Here is a 13,167-nt window from a genome sequence, read left to right as displayed (position 1 = left end):
TCCCCCCCCAGGGAACCCTCAGATCAGGCTCAGACACAAAGCCGGACCTGAGAATATTGGACCAGGCAAGCTGGGGCGCTCCAGGGCCAAAGGGCCAAAGAAGAGCTGGCTAGAGACAATGCCTGGAGGAATCTGTCGCTGCTCCAGTTCTGTATGGCTCAGCAGAGCCTAAGCTAGGGTTGCCAGCCTCCAGGTAGTGGCTGGAGATCTCCCGGAATTACAGCTAGTCTCCAGGCCACAGAGATCAGTTCACCTGGAGAAAATGGCTACTTTGGGGGTGGACTCTATGGAATTATGCCATGTCAAGGTCCTTTCCCTCACCAAACCCCACTTTCTCCAGGTTTCTCCAGGTTTCACCCCCTAGATCTCCAGGAATTTCCCAACTTGGAGCTGGCAACCCTAGCCTAAGCAGGTTCTTTGAGCGCTACCTCCTGGCCTGTCTAATCTACTGCAAAACCACTCTTACTCTATACACTGCAGAGATTATGGTGCAAAGCCAATGGACTCAAAGGAAGGTCACTGCAAGTGCTTTTCCCAGAGCCTAAAAAAAATACCACAGAATGGCTTTTCCCTGGATCAGACCCATAAACTTTCCTCTCAACCATCCCATAGTCCCAACCTTCTTGGCTCATTTTCCTAATGCAGCATTTGATAGCAACCTTTTAAAAAGAAACTTTTTCTGTAAACAGTTTTAGAACTGGGATATGCAACATCATAAGATCCTCTTAGCTTCCAAAAATAGCTGCCTTTCAACCATTTACTGAAAAAATACAAAACCTCTAATTTACGGACAATGCAATCTTAAGCAAAGTTACCCTCCAGGCCCATTGGATTTAGAAGGAGTAACTGTTTCCCCTGTCTTCCTCCAGAGCAGGGATTTAAACCTAGGTTTCATAGATCGTAGTCTGACATGGCAATTACATCACACCGTCTGCCTCTTCAGCATGGACAAAGGTCCTGAGAAGAACTAGCAGAGGCCTTTCAGTCCCACAGGAATTGTAAGGAGAGAGTTTACAGTCCAAACCAGGCTCTGGCCTCCGATATATGTGGTGTGCTCGCGTGCGACTATATTCCTTTTCCCTTCGTAATCCACATTGCTTTTTCATCTCAAGTTATTCTGCGCTCCCCACCCTTTCCCTAAGCACAGGACATTTTTGCAGTGGAAAATATTAAGCCCACAGAGGCTTCTGGGGGAGGATTTGTGAGGGATGCCACTCTCCCTTATTTGGGAGGAAAATTTCATCCTGTTCTAGGAGGCTTTCCCCCACCCCTTGGCTCTGATTTTTAAAGGCATTTTTAAAAGAACGCCCTTTAAACCTGACGCAGGGCATCGGAATCCCTCCTTCGCGGTTTTTGGAAGGGAGAGGAAGAAAAAGGAGGGGCAGCTGAGTAAGAGTTGGGCTGGGCTGAGGTTGGGGGAGAGAAAGGCCTGGGTGGGTGCCAGGGAAAAGGAGACTGGGAGGCCAGCATAGTTTGTTTTTTTTTTTTTTTTTTTTTTTTTTTTTTTTTTTTATTTTTTCATAACTACAAAACACTACACCAGACTATCACAAGGAAAGGGAAGAGGGAAGGGACAAAGGGGAGTGGAAAAAGAAAAAGGGGGGGGAATGAACTACAAACACTAAACACTACACTTCAATGTTTCCCTTCATACTGTCATAATACAAAAATAGCTCCATAGAATAATGATGGAGTGGTTAATCATACAGAGAATAAACATTTCAAATTCTGATTAAACTTTCCTCCCCCTTCTGGGTCCCGGACGCAATTCTCTCTGTGCAACTACTGTTGCAATGCTCTCCTCCTCCCCCCCCCCCTCCGGCTCCTCCTTTTCTTCGTTCTTGGTGCAGCAGAGTTCTGGGTTTTTATTCTCAAAATCCTTTAGTTGATCTTCTGATAATATCTTATAGGCCTGATCTTTATATCTGAACCATATTCCTTCCGGGAATAACCATTTGTACTTTATTCCATGGTCCCTCAGAAGAGCTGCAAACTTTTTATATTTAAAACGCCGTTTCCGGACTAGAAATGGAACGTCCTTCAAAATCTTGACTTTCAAACCCATAAAGTCCAAATCCGCATTGTATGAGTTATATAGGATGATGTCCCGAATCTTTTTAGTTGAAAAGTCAATAATGATCTCACGAGGCAACTGTCGCTTTGTTGCATATTTTGAAGAAGCCCGACGGACCTCCAAAATGGCGCTTTTAACCTCTTCTTTAGTCGTCCTCGCGGGTGTCGCCAGTAATTCCGAGACCAAATCCCACAGATCCTCATTTTCCTCCTCTTTCACGTTTTGGAGACGCAAAATTGTCTGCGTTCGTTCCACTTGTAGCCCGATCAGTTGGTTCTCCACCAACTTCAGCTCCTTTTTTGTAGCCTTCACAAGTGACGCACTTTCCAGAGCAGACTTTTCTGCCCCCCCCGCTGCTGCCTTAATGGTTTTCACCTCGCTTTCAATTAAGCCCACCCTTTGATCAGTTTCGTTCAGCTTGTCAACAAAGGGTTTTATGGCTTCCACCACCGCCCTGCGCACCAATTCTTCGAGCGACTCCCCTTTCTGCAAGGTGGCCGAGATTGACTTACCGAGAGCGGGACTTTGCTTCTTTGCTGCCATTTTTGGGGGGGGGGGGCGCCAACAAAATTCTGGGACTCCACGAAGGGGAAGAGCGAGTCTTCTTCAGATCAACCTCTCCTTCACAAACGCTTGTAGAACAGAAGGGATTCGCTTGTTTACAGGCTTCCGCCTGTTTCTTTTACTTGCCGTTTCTCGTTGCCCGGCGGCACTCGAGGCGCCGCGCACATCTGCCGGCCTCCATAGGGACAAACGGGCAATTCCCTCCCCGCATTGATTTCGGGGAGTTCTTCCCGCCGCGTCCCGGACCCTGGCTCCCTCCCTGGGAGTCCTGGGGGCTAATCCTTGCAGATCAGCCGCCCGGTCAGGGTGCCCGGTCGTTTCCTCCCGGACCAGCCGAGAGGAGCGTCCGGCATGGCTGAGAAAACGAAACCGAATCGAGGCCAGCATAGTTTGTGTTGCAGAATCTCGGGTGAGGCTGACCGCTCAGTCCCCCCTCCACGCAACACTGCGAGTGCATCTGTATTTCCAAACAGCAAAAACTTCACCATTGTTAGACATGCAGTGTTTCCACCCCTGATCCTTCCTTCTCACTTTTCAGTAGCACCAAAAGACTTCTCATATTCTCTAAGTGCTTCTTGCTTCTCCTGTGATTTCTATGATGCATGCACAGGGCAGGGTGGAGGTTTAAGTTAAGTTTAAGTTTATTTGATTTTTAAATTTTCCTCCCCTTACCAGGATCCCAAGTCCAAGCATGGTTCTGCACACCAGTTTTGTAAAAAGGGATGGGGAGTATTTGAAAACTTTTTCATGGTATGTCCAGCATCATGTCTTCTTGGCTCCCAGAACGGTGTCCTGAACGCGTGCATCAGATTCTGTTCCAGTTTCTCAGTGTCCACTGGTATTTGCAAGCAAGCAGGATGGCATATGAGTTAAACCCCACTTGCTCAGCCAGTTAACACCAAATTCTCCTGAGATGAGTCAAGTTTGGACCATGCCAACAACTTTCACCGTGGTCTTCTGATAAAGGAGAGCGGATGCTTAGTCCCGAAAACAGTAAAATGCTGAGGAGGTCCAATGGACTGTGCCACTTCAGACCACAGGGTAGGAGTATCAAATCCTTCATGCCCTCCCATTAAAAAAACTCCCTGCAAATTAAAAAAAAATGCCACAATGGAGAGAAAGGCTCTGTCTGTGTGATGAATTTGTTCTGTACTTAGAGGGAATTATTAATGGAAGTGGACTTTGAAAAATGCAGACTTTGAAAAATGGAATCCCTCCCTTGAAGTCAGAAATGGTACAATTCATTCTACGATCCTGGCACTCTGCCACCTTATTATTCTGCTTCATGAGCAGACCATATCTGAGCTGCGATTTACCAGGGCTTAGCCCATGAAACTATGATCAAAGTCAAGTGTTCAGCTCTGACACAATGAATAAAGGCATGCAGAGTAAATTTCTTTCACCAGCAAGGAAGGAACCCCAACCAGCCGATCTCCCCATCAAATTCAAGGGTAGACATTATAGATCCCAAAGTGTAGTTTCCAGTTAGGTTTGATGGCTTATGTTATTCTGAATATCCGATGCACTCCTGATTAAGGTGACCTCAGAAATGCTGGGGAATGGACAGTTGTCTATCTGAGCCCTGCCATGACCAAAAATGGGGACTTACCACTTAAAGGGGCATCCTGAATCTGAAAGGCAGGCTGGAAGGCCTGTGAATGGGATCTGAAACCCTTTGACCACAATCTCTGTGGTGTTGTGGCAATGGTTTTCTGTGGTTTCCTAATTGCTGCTGTGGCTTTTGATTCAGACAGCCAGTTTGGTGTAGTGGTTAAGAGCAGCGGGACTCTAATCTGGAGAGCTGAGTTTGATTCCCCACTCCTCTGCTTGAAGCCAGCTGGGGGACTTTGGGTCAATCACTGCTCTCTCAGAGCTCTCTCAGCCCCACCTACTTCACAGGGTGATTGTTTTGGGGATAACAACAACATGCTTTGTAAATCGCTCTGAGTGGGGGTTAAGTTGTCCTGAAGGGTGGTATAGAAATGGAATGTTGCTGTTGTTGTTGTTATTCACTGCATTGGAAGGACTGCTTCCATATGCTGGTTTTCCCCCCTACTTCAGTCCTTTGTGGTGACCATTGCCCCTCTCATGCTACCGAGGGCTTTTTTCAGGGTTTTTGAAAAAACGATTAACAATATAACATTATATTGGCATGTCAATTACCATTTTTAAAAAAAGTCTGTGTGTTGCAGGGGGAGGGAATCCAGTATGGGAAACTAGAGCAAGAGAAATTGGCACTGATGTAGGTAGAACTGAAAGCTCTGGACTTTCCTATCCACATTAGTCCTACCCCAACTTTGCTGTGATCTTTCCTAGAACATCACAACAAAAAGAGTTTGGAAAGGTTGCAGGAAAGATGGGGAAACACAGTAGGTGCAAGGAAACACCACGGCACTGTGAGAACCGGGGGTGGGGGGGAACCTGCTTCCCAATAGCATCCAAGCCTGGATTTGCTGTAAGATGCTCTCGATTCTGCCCTCAAGTCCCCTCTTGACCACTCTCCCTTCATTTATATGCCTCCACTTATAGCCTGCATGTCTCCCTTTGTTCCCTAGATTTCTATGACCCTGAGCTCTGCTAGTTCTCTTCCTACTCATTTATTCCACAGGAGGGAAAGCTCGATCTGTCCTTGCTGTTCTCTCCCTGGCGTTCAGCATTCCCTGGACGCAGATCACAACCTGTTCTGCCTCCCTACCCCAAAACTTCCTTCCTCCCTCCAGTCATCAGTCACATCAGATATTTCTGCCTGGGTGTCTTGTTGCTATTTCCCGCAGTATATATCCAGGGCTGAGTTTCCTCCAAGGCACTCTGGGTATACCCTTCATGCAGGGCCTTTTTCCTGGGAAAAGAGGTTGTGGAACTCAGTGGGTTGCCCTCGGAGAAAATGGTCACATGGCTGGTGGCCCTGCCCCCTGATCTCCAGACAGAGGGGAGTTTAGATTGCCCTCCATGCCACTGAGTAGCATGGAGGGCAATCTAAACTCCCCTCTGTCTGGAGATCAGGGGGTGGGGCCACCAGCCATGTGACCATTTTCAAGAGGTTTCGGAACTCCATTCCACTGTGTTCCAGCTGAAAAAAGCCCTGCCTTCATGTCTCCTGACAACGTCACTATCTATCTGCTAGAAGAGACAGTTTTGACTTTTCTCTCATTCACTTCCCACATTGAAACTGTTCTCAGTTCACGTCTCTCCTCCCTTACAACACTGCAAACAAAACAGCTCTTCCACTCCAGCTCCCTCAGCAAAAATTCTCATTCATCTTCCCCCTTTGACCTGACCACGGCAACCTTCTCCTTGGCCTAACACACCCACCTCATTCACCTCTTTCGTTGATCAGCCAAGAACCCTCCTTTGATCCTTATAGTGGATTCCTGTCTGCTCTTGGATTCCAGGTTAAACTTCTCAACCTTACCTTCAAAGTTCCTCATGACCTTTGCCCCTCTATACCTTTCCACTCATATGCTGATACATACCTTTACTCCTCTACCACCTTCGGCCATTAAAGGTCTTTTGCTCACTCAAGACTGTGCTGCGACCTCGGCAACATCCACCAATCGGGCACTCAAGACTGTGCTGTGATCTCGGCAACATTCACCAATCTGGCAATGATGGCTCCATGAGCAGCACTCACAGGTGCAGCCATTCACCAGCTGTGGATCTGTGGATCTGACCACTGTCCATTAACACCACTCCCCCCGATGGACTTCCGGTTTGGGATTCATGGAGGTCTAACGCAGCTCCATTTGCGGAGCTGACCGGACTGCCGTTTTAACCGGCCGGAGGGGTGAAAATAACCCGCGGCCGACTGCTCTCAGGCGGGGAGCAGGCAAAGAACGCTCAAGACCCTAGGGTGAGCTAGATCTCGGACGAGGGGGGGCTCTACTCAAGGAGTCTCCCCCCCGATCCTTGAGGTCCCACCTTGCGACGGGTCGGCTATAATCTCTGCGGCAGTTTTGGGGCCAATTCGGCTGGCATAAGACCTACATACCCAAGCTTCGATCGGGGAGGGAAGTCGAGAGGAGAATTTAAGATCGAAACAGCGATTACAACCCGAGAAAGTTGAAGAGAAGGTAAAGATCGCTATCTCTTGAAACGGGACAGATTGATAAAAACAGAGAGGAAAGAAAGTAGATTTTTAAACTGCAACAGACTAGTGAAAAGGAGGTGAAGACTCGGCAGGAGTTGTATTTTAAAAGAGACTAAATTTAAAGAAGTTATTGCAAGAATCGGACTATTGTTTTGAATACCTGTGGTTTTGGAGCTGTGGGAAAAAGACACCATCGCGAGACCTGCTGTGGGAAGACGGGAGACAGGAAGTGCGTAACAACAATAGAGTGGCTGGAGGGAAGCGGCCCTTGCCGACGGACAGGAAGTAGGGAATCGCCATTTTTGAAAGGGGAAGGGTCGCGGCTTCAGCGGAAGAGGAAGTAGGCCATCTTGGATTACAATAACATAGAGAAACCATAGAGAAAAGACGCCCGACATTTTGGATACAAAAAAATTAATTTTGGCAAAGATTGGGACATTTGAAAAAAAGGAAAACGTTTAAATATACGCCACGGAGCTAAGGAAGAGAGCAGATTCGTGGGAGCGAGCTAAAGCAAGCCCCACGATGTCGAAAAAAGAGTGGCAATCGGCAATAGAAAATTTGGACAAAAAACTTATAGACATGATGAAAGAACTTAAGGACACGAAATTGGAGCTTATTAAAGAGGTCAAAGAAGTTACACAGACAGTAAAGTCGGAGCTGTCAGAAGTGAAAAAAGGCGTGGAAACGATTAGTAGTGAATTACAAGGAACGCAGCAGAGAGTTAAAACAGTAGAAGACGCGATGGAGAATTTAATAGACACGCAACAAACAGAGATGAGACTGGTGAAGGGGAGGATGTCAGTTGCAGAAACTAAACACATGGAGAAGCAGCTTCGTTTTCGTGGTCTGCCAGAGGTGGAAGGGAAGTCAGCGCAAGAACAGATGACTGAGGTGTTGGCTGATTACCTGGGGAAGGAGGAGGAGGAAATTGTGGCTATCCTAGATGTGGCGTACCGTGTGAACTCGAGAATTGCAACCCAGAGGAAACTGCCAAGGGATGTGATTGTGCAGTTTACAACTAGAAACATGAAAGAGAGGATTGTGACAAAACAATTTCAAGATCCATTGGAGATTGATGGCAAGACGATTATCATAATGAAGGAACTGCCCAGATCAGTGTTACTGGACAGGAAAAAATATAGAGTGCTAATTCAGACTTTGAAGGACATGAATATTAGATACAGATGGGAGTTACCGGAAGGAGTGTCCTTTGAGTTTGGAGGGGCAAAAAAACGCATCAGATCTGAGCGGGAGATGGAGAGATTTATCAAGGACAATGAAAAAGACTTACCAACAAAACCATGAATATGGAGTGTAAAGTATTATCTTGGAATGTAAATGGACTAAACTCACCGAATAAGAGGAAAAATATTTTTCATTGGCTACTAAAACAAAAATGTGATATTGTTTGTTTGCAGGAGACCCATATTAGAAAACAGGATGTAAAATATTTAAAATCTGGAAAATTGGGCAAAGAATTTGTAGCGGCCTCAAACACGAAAAAAAGAGGAGTGGTGTTGTACATAAAAGAGGAGCTGCAGCCAAAATTTGTTATGAGAGATGTTGAAGCTAGATTTGTAGCAGTGGAATGTAATTGGAACTTAAAGAGAGTGTTGGTAGTCGGACTTTATGCACCTAACGGTGCAAAGGAAAGCTTCTTTGAGGATTTAAGGAAGCACTTAGACGATCTTGGATATGACCAGATAATTCTTGCTGGAGACTTCAATGGAGTGACAGATTTGGAACTAGACAAAAAGACTACAACAGCACAAAAGAAAAGAGGACTATTGCCAAAGCTTTTTTTTGAGTTGATTCAACAAGAGACTCTCGAAGACGTATGGAGGAGAGAATATCCTAAAACCAAACAGTTTACTTTTTATTCTGCAAGGCATCTTACATTATCAAGAATTGATATGATCTGGGCCTCAAAGGACTTAGCGTTATGGACTAAGGAGGTAGAAATAATGCCGATGGTAGGCTCAGATCACAATCCAATTATGTGGAAATTTGGAAAAAGGAGAAAAAGGAAAGCCTGGAGAATAAATGAGGACTTGTTACAGGAAAGTGAGAATATGGAAATACTGAGAAGAGAGACAAAGTTTTTTATACAATACAACGTGAATAAAGAAGTACCAACCAGTAAAGTTTGGGACGCGTACAAGGCGGTTGTAAGGGGCATACTAATGGACTTAAATGGCAGAGCAAGGAAAAAGAAAGAGGAGAAAAGACAAGAGATTGAGGAGAAAATAAAGGCCAAAGAAGCACAGTTAAAAAAGAGACCAGGGAAAAAGAAAATACATCAGGAAATCAAAATTCTTCAAGAACAGTTAACAGCAATGAGTAATAAAGAATTGGAGTGGAACCTTAAAAGACTGAATCAAAAAGCTTTTGAGGGTGCTAATAAACCTGGGAAATATTTGGCATGGCAATTGAAGAAGAAAAGGGAAAAGAAAATAATAAATAAAATCTGTGAAGAAAATAAAACGTACCTGGAGCAGACTACCATTAGTAGAGCCTTTTATAAATTCTATGCTAAGTTGTATAATAAAAAAGAAGTAACCAAAGAATCAATAGCATCATATTTGGAGAAAACCAAACTCCCAGAGATTTCGGAAGCTTGGAGAAATAAGTTGAACAGTGAAGTAACTGATGAGGAAATAAGTAAGGCAATACAATCCGCAAATCTAGGAAAGGCGCCAGGGCCAGATGGACTTACGGCCAAATTTTATAAGACAATGGCCAACGAACTGGCACCATTCCTAAAAGAGGTGATGAACGGAGTTTTCAGGGATCAAAGAATTCCAGACACTTGGAGCGAAGCGAATATATCATTGATCCCAAAAGAGGGCCAAGATCTGACTAACGTGAAAAATTACAGGCCTATATCATTACTTAACAATGATTATAAAATTTTTGCGAAGATATTGGCGGAGAGACTGAAGGGGTGGCTCTCGGAAGTCATAGAGGAAGAACAAGCAGGCTTTTTGCCGGACAGACAAATAAGAGACAATTTAAGGACAGTGATCAATGCTATTGAATACTATGATAAGCGTTGTGATAAAGAGGTTGGTTTCTTCTTTGTAGACGCTGAAAAAGCGTTTGACAATTTAAACTGGGATTTTTTGTTTGCCACTATGGAAAAGCTACAACTGGGAGAAAGATTCATCAGAGCAATTAAAGAAATTTATAGAGACCAGACTGCAGCAATTGTAGTGAATGATGAACTGACCAAGAAATTGACGATTAGTAAAGGAACAAGACAAGGTTGCCCGTTATCTCCATTGTTGTTCATTTTAGTATTGGAGATTCTGATGATACAAATACGACAAGATGAGGAAATACGAGGAATAAAAATAAAGGACTATTCATACAAGGTTAGAGCATTTGCAGATGACATAATGTTAATTGTAGAAGATCCATTGGAGAACATGCCAAAAGTGATAGATAAGATCAAGGAGTTTGGTGACTTGGCAGGTTTCTTCATTAACAAAAAGAAGTCAAAGATATTATGCAAAAACATGACTAAGCAGAAACAACAATTGTTAATGGAAATAACGGACTGTGAAGTAACTAGTAAGGTGAAATATTTGGGAGTTGAGCTGACTGCAAAAAATATAGATTTGTTCAAGAACAATTATGAAAAATTATGGACTCAGATAGAGAGAGACTTGATCAAATGGAATAGACTGAATTTGTCATGGCTGGGCAGGATTGCAGCAGTTAAGATGAATGTGTTACCAAGAGTAATGTTTTTGCTACAGACAATACCAATCATCAGAGACTCTAAACAATTTGAAAAATGGCAGAGGAAAATATCAGATTTTGTTTGGGCAGGCAAGAAGCCTCGAGTGAAAGTAAAAGTTTTACAAGATGCAAAGGAAAGAGGCGGAATGCAACTGCCCAACCTGAGACTTTATCATGATGCAATCTGCCTAGTTTGGTTAAAAGAGTGGATGACATTAAAGAATAAGAAACTATTAGCCCTAGAGGGATATAAAAAAATTTTTGGATGGCACGCATACTTATGGCATGACAAAGTAAAGGTCAACTCGATGTTCCTGCATCATTTTGTAAGGAGAAGTTTATATACAATCTGGAAGAAGTACAGAATTTACCTACAAGAAGGAACCCCCTGGTGGGTGGTTCCATACGAGGTGATAGATCCGAGAGCTGTTGATAATGAACAACAATGTTTAACGTACAAAGAAATAACCAAAACTGAAGCATCTAAACTTAGAATAAAGACGCAAGAGGAACTATCACCTAACTATGATTGGTTCCAGTACAGACAGATTAGAGACTTATACAATTCGGACTCTGCAAAAGGGGGCATACGAACAGAGAACTCGGAACTAGAGCAGACCCTTCTTAAAGAAGACAAGAAAAGAATATCCAAGGTATACCAAGTACTGTTGAAATGGTATACCGAGGATGAGATAGTTAAAACACAAATGGTGAAATGGGCTATAAACTTTAATAAAGAAATAACAATGGAGGCATGGGAATACTTGTGGAAAACTACAATGAAGACAACGACATGTATTAATATTAAAGAGAACATTTTCAAAATGATTTATCGTTGGTACATGACACCAAAGAAGATTGCGCTAGGGAACTTGAACACTTCTAATAAATGCTGGAAATGTAGGAAGCATGAGGGCTCCCTCTATCATATGTGGTGGTCGTGTGAGGTAGCTAGGCAGTTCTGGGGGGAAATAATAAGAGAAATGAGTGAAATTTTACAGTTTCAAATAAATAAGAACCCAGAACTCCTGCTGCTAAACTTGGGAATGGAGGGAATTCCAGCCCATCATAGGACGTTGATATTTTATATGACTGCAGCAGCTAGACTTTTGTATGCGCAGAAATGGAAAGTACAAGAAGTGCCAACTATTGAAGATTGGATCTACAAATTGCTGTATATGGCTGAAATGGATAAGATGACAAGAAAACTGAGAGATCTGGACTCAGGGCAGTTTAACACAGACTGGGAGAAGCTGAAACAATATCTGGAGAAAAAGTGGGAGGTGGGAGGAAAACTGTGGCAGTTTGAGAACTACTGAAGTATAATAAAAGTATAAAAGAGAGGGGTGACTTTACCGGGGGAGGAAGAGAAATGTGAATTTATAAGCAGTTAGATTAATTAATTGATTGAGATATATATAGATATGTAAAGGTTAATTGATAGAATATTGATAGAGAATAATTAACGGTTTAAACATGAGGATTGAGTAATTAACAATATATTTTTTTTTTACTTGATAAGACTTATATGCACCAAACTGAATGTATAGAAGAGTTAAAACGACTGATTATGGGATGAGTTATATAGAAATACTATAAAAAGAAGAAATGATTAATATATAGAGAACAAATCAAATTGTTTGATTTAAATGTGGGAAACTTTTATGGTTTATGATATATAGAAATACTCAAAACTGGAAAATGGGATAAATTGTTTATCTAAAGAAGTATAGTTTGGATGTATAATAAGTAAAAGAGTTAAAGATGTACTGCTTAATATAATGGAGAATATATATTTGTTTTAGAAAGAGGAAGTTAATAGAAGTAAGGGAAAAGGGACAGAGGGTGGGAAAGCTGTTGGAAGTCAACAAAAGGGGGGGAAAGGGAGGGGGTTAGAAACGAAAAATTTAGGGGAAAATTGAATGTAATGGAATGTAAAAATATTAATGTTCTAACCCAATAAAAAAATTTTTAAAAAAAAAACACCACTCCCCCCCCCCAACCCTGTGGAAAGCCAGCAGATGGGGGGGGGGAGACTCAGCAACAGCAAAACCCCAACAGAGGCATGGAGCCCGAGAGGCCCTCTCCTCAGTCCCCTGCAGCACACAGGATGCCCATCCCTTTCCCAACAAGGGCCTGACAGTAACAAAAGTGCTGCCCTCATGCTTGGACCTTTGCTCCAAGCCACACGCACTCATCTCCAGAGAAAGTAAAAAGGATATACAACAACAACAAAAGACAGAGCATGGCCTCGAACTGACAGCTTTCCCCATACAGAAGCGCCAGCCTAACCACTGGGCCAAAGGAGCCCAGTCAGAAGGCACTAGGCACCCCAATGCAACCCTAACATCGCCACCCGCCATGTGAGGACAGGCAGAAAATATTGCACAGGCAGGCATGGTTCAGTGGAAAGGCAATAGGATAGAAAGGTCAGGGCTTCCGGTTTGATCCCTACATGGGGAAAGGTTAGGGGTGAGCAAAGGTTTGGGGGCTGCCGCTTTGCCGCAAACAGCCAAAGGGGGACAGGATGGCACAGTTGATGGACTGCCCCGGAGATCCCTCAGGGTGGCCAGGACATTGCTCTACAACCCCCCTCCACTGAGCCCATGACAGCAGCTACCTTGCATCTGCCATGGGTTCCTCATCCCTGCACTGACAAGCTGCATATCCTCTGACACCAGCAGTGCTGTGGGAG

The sequence above is a fragment of the Eublepharis macularius genome, chromosome 1 (assembly GCF_028583425.1).
Source record: "Eublepharis macularius isolate TG4126 chromosome 1, MPM_Emac_v1.0, whole genome shotgun sequence".
In the NCBI taxonomy this organism is placed as follows: Eukaryota; Metazoa; Chordata; class Lepidosauria; order Squamata; family Eublepharidae; genus Eublepharis; species Eublepharis macularius.
This window is presented reverse-complemented; position numbering follows the sequence as displayed.